Genomic DNA, 6,405 nt, shown 5'->3' with positions numbered 1-6,405 from the left:
ATGCTTTCCTTCTATTTGTAAAAACTGTTCCGAGAACACAACGCAGAGAATCGTCCTCCGGAGGGCCTAGGTCAATAGGGATTACAAAAAGTATCTATTAGGTGTCGTTTCTCCGCAAGTACATCTTTCCGGGAGGACAGCAATCGTTGCAGTCCAGAAGTTTCCCGCGTGAATTCACCTTAATAGAAAGCTACGCACCTTCGTCAACCAAACCGACCTTCAGCATGTTGCCGCCAAAGAGAGCAAGGAACGGAGGGCGAGACCTACTACGTCACTTGTCAACAATCACAGCAAAGTAGTGAGGTTGCAATTCCAGGAATAGATTAAATGCCGGTCCATCATGGGACAGCCCAAGGACACGGATAGTCCTGACACGAAAAGCAAGTACAGCCCTTAAAATGGTCTAAATCGCCCCACTCTTTCTCTCATTGTCATGGGTCAGGGCTTTGATCTCGTAAGAAACCCCCATAGAGAAGTGTTGTTCTGGTTTGGATCTTACCAGTTTTTGCTGAGTTGCCCAATTTCGTTCTCAGGGCATGGGATTCGGAGAAAATCAATCACGTCACGAGTTCAATTTCGCCACATTTTGACAATGTGTGTCCATCGCTCAAACACTCAGTATGTCAAAAAAAATCCATAATTATCCGCTCGCGATTTCGACCTCCAGCGCTCTACTTCCAGCCTTGTCCTTGGTCCCAATTCGATCGTCCCAATGTGAATGCACTCGGTGGCCAGCTCACCATTCAGGTCATCATACCGATAATAATAGTGATAATTATGGTATACCCCCTTTCAGCTCTGTGGCACTAGCACTCGGAATTTTATAGTGAAGCCAGGCCAAACACCGAAGCACGAAAATTTGTGTGCCAGTTCTCGCTGTGGAAGGACCTGAGATTTCCAAGAATTCCTTCTCCCTCCACTTCCATGGAATTCCTCCTTATTCCTTGCCCTGCTGAGGGGCTGTTGGCCAGTAAAGCTGAAGGAGACGCAGCATACAGCTGCTCTCGAGCAACAGCTGCTCAGGTTTCGGCTTTGTGCGCTTGTGCGACTTGGGCCTTCATTGCATAGGCCTGTTCTGTCACTCTCTTTGACACGGAGATGCAGACTGTGCAGGACACATGGTTGAGACACAAAACAGCTAACCTCATTTCTGTTCATTTCTGGTGGGAAGGTGAAATGAAAAGATGGGTGGGAAAGACACTGCAGTTACCTGGATGTCGAAGGGTACATCTGAGTGATTTTGATCACCATTGAGTTGGCATGAGTTACTTCAGGTTTGTTTCTTTTCCTTTTGAGAGTTGTATAAAATGATTCTGGAATTCGTTATTCCCAAGGAACTACTAAGGCTTGCTTGCCCTTATTAAACCGACAGTTGCATTTGGTGAGGAGCTAAGAGGCGAGGGAAACACACTTTACTCTATCAGAAAGAGTTTCAATTGCTCTAGATGTTTGTATATCGTGCAAGTTGGGTACTTATTTGTTTTGCTAAAGGCCACCTGCATCAAATGACAAGAAAACCAATCCTTAAGTGTGGTATGTTCTGGTACTGACCTCAAGATTGGGAATGCAAGACAGCCTTTTGAACCGAGAAAAATCTACCATCAATTTTGAGGTTCATTTTTTCTCAAACACTTGCCGGCTGAAAACCAAAACGAAGAAGTAAAAAACCTATTTAGCTCTGCTTTCATGCATGCAAACATTTTTTTTTAATCTAACTTTTTCTCTCAAAGACTTGCCGGCTTCAAACCAAAACAAAAAATGACAAATTATCTATCCCTAGCTTTCATGTATTCAAATAAATCTTTAATTCTAACTTTCATACAGGTAAATAATTTCTTTTTGAGTTCTAATGCTTATCTTGTTGATTTGAAGTATCACGTGTTGGAAATGAGATAGCGTGTCTTTTTTACATCTTGACATGTCACACCTTTCTTAGTTGAAAGCAATCGATGTTACGATATTTTTCAGAATCATTTCAAAACGCTTATGGACTCAGTAATGTTTGTGACTCTTTTTGCAACGAGAAACTTCCAACACGCAAAAAAACTCTGTTTGGAGATAAGGTACATGAAAATTTTCTCCTAAGTCTATCGGTTCATCCATTGATGTCTTGAATATGACGTGGTCATCTTTGGTAAATTGGATATCATAATGTGAATTGACATTTTAGGCAACCACAACCACAAACTTTTGTCATGATATTGCATAGCATCAAAGTTTTATGGTGGAAAAACTGTTGACAATATTACACACATAGTCTAGTACTTTGATGCATTTTTACCTACGTACCAATGTTGCCGTGGAACAATGTTTTGTTCCGAAAATTAATGGTTTTTCTCTTTAATATTCGTAAATATCTTCCCCTCCCCCAAAATGATATTTTCGTCAGCAAAAATTTCATATGATTTACGGTTTCCCCCCCTATTATTTTTTTAAATGCGCTGAACTTTAGTTCTTCGTTAAAAGATTTTTTTTTCATTACCATAAGTCTTTCATACACATGGTAAATAATATACAACAAATAGTCCAACATTTTTTCCTGCTCTTGACACTGTCTTCTGCCTATTTAGGACCTAAAGCATGGAAATCAGTATGAACTGATTTCAATCCAAATTGGGCTTAACACAATTTTTGTATTATCACAAAAATTGACAGTCTTTGTTCAGATCAAGTAGAATAATTTTGACTTAGGGACGCAGAAACCGACCAAATAATTTCAGGTCCGAAAGTTATTTTGCTGCACATGCTAGATTTATGAATAAACTATTTTTTTTGTCTGATTTGCCACCCATGCATGAAAAGAGAAAGCTCAAGTTTTGAGGAAATTCCTCAATGTCATGAAAAAGAAATTCTAGAAATTTAATAAGAATCTTACTCTTCACCAATTGAATACATCTTCTAGCATGTCATTAGTTTTGAGGGTTATTTGCCAATAGAGGATGAAGACTGTCCCAAAATTTACGCAAAACCCCTCAGTTGGATTTTTCTCGATCTATGATTCACTCCTTGGCTTTAAAAATCTGGGCTCTGGTGTCTTCTGTTGTCAAACTTTGTCATTTGGCCGGTACAAGGCTCTTTCCCCCTTGCAAGTAAAGAGAGCGCAACAAGAATGGGTATCTAAGGGCTTCGCTCCTTACATTTATGGTTGAACTACTTACTCTAATCAGTAAGTATGTGCAAAAGGTGCAGATATTTTTTGCATAAATGGCTATTTTCCCGTTTTATGCATAATTGACGTGACAATCTTATTTGCACTTTTATTTGCATTATCAGCCATTTTTGACCAAATTTGAATTGAAATTGTCTTTGTGACATTTTGCACTTAAAAATGCTGGTCTCAAAATTGAGTCAAGTGGTGCACCACCCTGGCTATTTTCCAAAACAAAAACCAACCTCAACTATCTGAAAAACATCTCTTTGACCCATCTTCCACACCCACTGATGCCTACAATCAGCCTTTAATGAACCTCTCCTTTCACAAGATGCCATAAGTCACCTGGCCCACAGAGCTCAAGGAGTGAGGTGATAATCAAAGCAATATTCCATGTTGGGCTGTCAAACTGGCTACTTTATCTATATATTTATCTATTTATCTATATAAATATTTATCTATGTCTCACAAAACTTCGTTTTGCCCATTTTTTCTCTTGTTTGTTTTGGGTCTTATATTTGCTCATCTGCCTTCTTAACTTTTGAGAAAATTGACGAAAGAGTCCCCTCTTTTGCTCAAACTGCAGAACATAGCATTCTGGCAAAGCAGTACTCCTCATATCCAACTCTTAAGAGAGATCTTGATATCAATATGGCGCATGTTTCCGTAGTTCCAGCGAAAGAGTTTTCCTTTATTGGAATTTTTCCTTCAAATTGTGTATATGAATTGTCCAATGTATGACTCCCCAAAAAATCGTCTGAAATGGCCCTGACAAAGTTCTATGAGATATAGATCAATATCTTACAAAGTAGTGAGCCAAAGTTTGATAATTCAATTGCAAGGTTTACTCCCTTGTTGGGCTTGTGCCCCGGCACTAAATACTTTGCACCCCTTATGATTTCAGCAAGCACTTGCATTTTGAACGTTTTTTGTAATGTTTTTCCATTATCGATATTTCTTAACACACTTTTGTGTGCATAATTTGCCAAATCTGTATGCACTTTTTGCACATACTTAGTAATCGGATCTACAGGCTAAGATTTTGCTTTCTTACCATTTTCTTTCACTTAACTAGGACAATCGATCGGTTTGCGTTGTCAGTCACTCTCATTTACCATCTATTGCCTTTGAAGAATTTTTTGATTTGGGTGAAAAGATTCATCCACAATCTTGATAAGGACCTTGGAAATGTTAATCGAACATCAGGCAAATCAATGATGGCATGCTCTATGATGTTTTCCAAAGAAGAAGCACTGTTTATCCTGGAGATACTTCTTGTTCTGCCAGATATCCGCATCGCTGTTAATAGTAAGGATTTAGGAATCGCTCATTGAAGATACCATTATGCAAGCCAACCAATGATGGTTGGGGCTCTTCATATTTTTTTTTCGGAAAAAAATGCCCAGCTATTTGTATACTTGTACTATCTGCAACTCCCCCCTCTAAACTTTTTTCATGTGCAATGAACAATTCTAGTCATATTGAGTGTGAGATCACTTTCTAGCCAACTATCTTATTGCCTTTACCGGTTTGATATTTTTCTTTTTCATATTTAATAATGTTTGTGTAATGTCCATACACTAAATCTTATATTCATTTTTAGGCTATGGCATGACCAAGAGTCGCAATACAAAGATAAAAAAAAATGAATTGTTCATTTCAGGACAAGAATGGCTGCATTGAATGTTTTGCCACCTCTAACATAAGACAAGTAAATGTGTTCTGTTTGGGACGCTTACAAAAAAATCGCTGCCAACTTTCGGGCAATCCTGAATTTATTTCCAGGAAATCCTTTTAAAGTGCAACTCCGGGGAATACACTACTTCCCTTGAAATTGGCTGGTACCAAATCATATTGTAAGCAACATGCAATCTGGATCGACCCTGGCCTGTACTTCACAGCATCTTCATCTCTTCAACAATAATAAATACAAGCAGGACTTTGCCCTTTTTCTGACGAACACATATGACCAACACTTCAAGAGGACAATCCATCCAAAATGAAATACAGGCTAATCGAGGTTTCTCTTAATATTTACAATAAATCTACGCCATCGCTAAAGTGGATCAACAAGGAAAACGTTGGCATCGGTATCTTCACGAGCGTATCTTATCTGACTTTACTCTCTGGGGTAACGCTTCACATTGATTTTCCTGCTTGTTGATTTGTGTACATTGCGTGCAACATGTTCTACAAGGTGCAAACATCAACCTTTTCATCGTTCCTGCCATTTTACGCCAAATGACATGATCTCTTAGCATCATTTTAACTTATTTGCTTCTGTTTTTCGGGGATGATACTTAGTTTAAAAGCCTTTTCTGTCCCCCTCAATGTCCTTAAAAATGTACTGGAAATATAATTTGGCAAGCAAACCCAAAGTATATTTTACGATATAACCAAAAATGTTTATACAGGTATGACACCAGATTCAAATGAGAATTATCCCAGTATTGAATATCATTTAAAAAGAAGGAGATCAATCCACTTTTACTTCTGAGTGCGTCATAAAAAACTGGACTTTGGGACCAAAAACTTTGAAAAGGTCATATCTTTGTCAATAATGAACTGATTCAATCGAAATTTCATTTGCAAACACTTGTGACATTAGTCAAGGGCTTATAATTCCCTTCATTAGTCAACTTAAGCTATAAATCAGCCCTGCTCTTGGCGTTCATACATGCCTCCAGCTGATGATGGAACGCGGAGCAATTGTTGAGGATGAATAGGGAGTTGAAGCCCCCATAGGGCATGTCAAGTGAAGGAAAACTGTGGTCCGGCACCCTGATTTGGGGGCATTTTGGGGAGGGAGAACCAAGACAAATATCACAGTCAACTAGCACTATCCGTCCATGGAATGTTCAATAATCGAGTAATTTTGAACAAGCTGTGTTTCAAAACCCAGCAAAATGAACATGTTTGGTGTTAAACGGTGAACGCACTATCAAACTGGCTCAATACCATAATTAGAAAAGCATGCAAAATGAAAGAAATGCCCAAATTCAATGTATGCACAGTACGGTTTAACTGGGCATGCTGTCTTTTGATTTTACTCCATGGAATAACGTCAGTTGTTCTTGAACGCGTTCACGTGACAAGCCCCATAGGTGTGGGTGAGTGTGACCATCAAGGCTTTTTCGAAGCAGAATTTTGTTTTGCAGGCTTTGGCGGTAATTCGCGGGCAGATTGAGTAATATAACACTGCCCGATAAAGAGCAATGTGTGACTTTTGATCCTTGATCAAAAATGGGTTATTT

At 38.8% G+C, this 6,405-nt stretch overlaps 1 protein-coding gene across 5 annotated transcripts in view; it reads right to left on the bottom strand.

The window, feature by feature from the left end:
* LOC131886853 (uncharacterized) overlaps positions 1–1,056 on the bottom strand; it is an 18,445-nt gene extending 17,389 nt beyond the window's left edge. For 2 of the 5 annotated variants that reach the window (XR_009373956.1, XR_009373957.1), the window contains exon 1: positions 500–1,005. The gene's annotated coding sequence lies outside the window, so the exon portion shown is untranslated. Of the gene's footprint in view, positions 67–499 lie in introns of all 5 variants that reach the window. The other 3 variants (XM_059235300.1, XM_059235324.1, XR_009373959.1) reach the window with 2 other exon arrangements.
* Positions 1,057–6,405: the final 5,349 nt, after the last annotated feature.

Source organism: Tigriopus californicus, chromosome 1 (genome assembly GCF_007210705.1).
Source record: "Tigriopus californicus strain San Diego chromosome 1, Tcal_SD_v2.1, whole genome shotgun sequence".
In the NCBI taxonomy this organism is placed as follows: domain Eukaryota; kingdom Metazoa; phylum Arthropoda; class Copepoda; order Harpacticoida; family Harpacticidae; genus Tigriopus; species Tigriopus californicus.
This window is presented reverse-complemented; position numbering and strand designations above follow the sequence as displayed.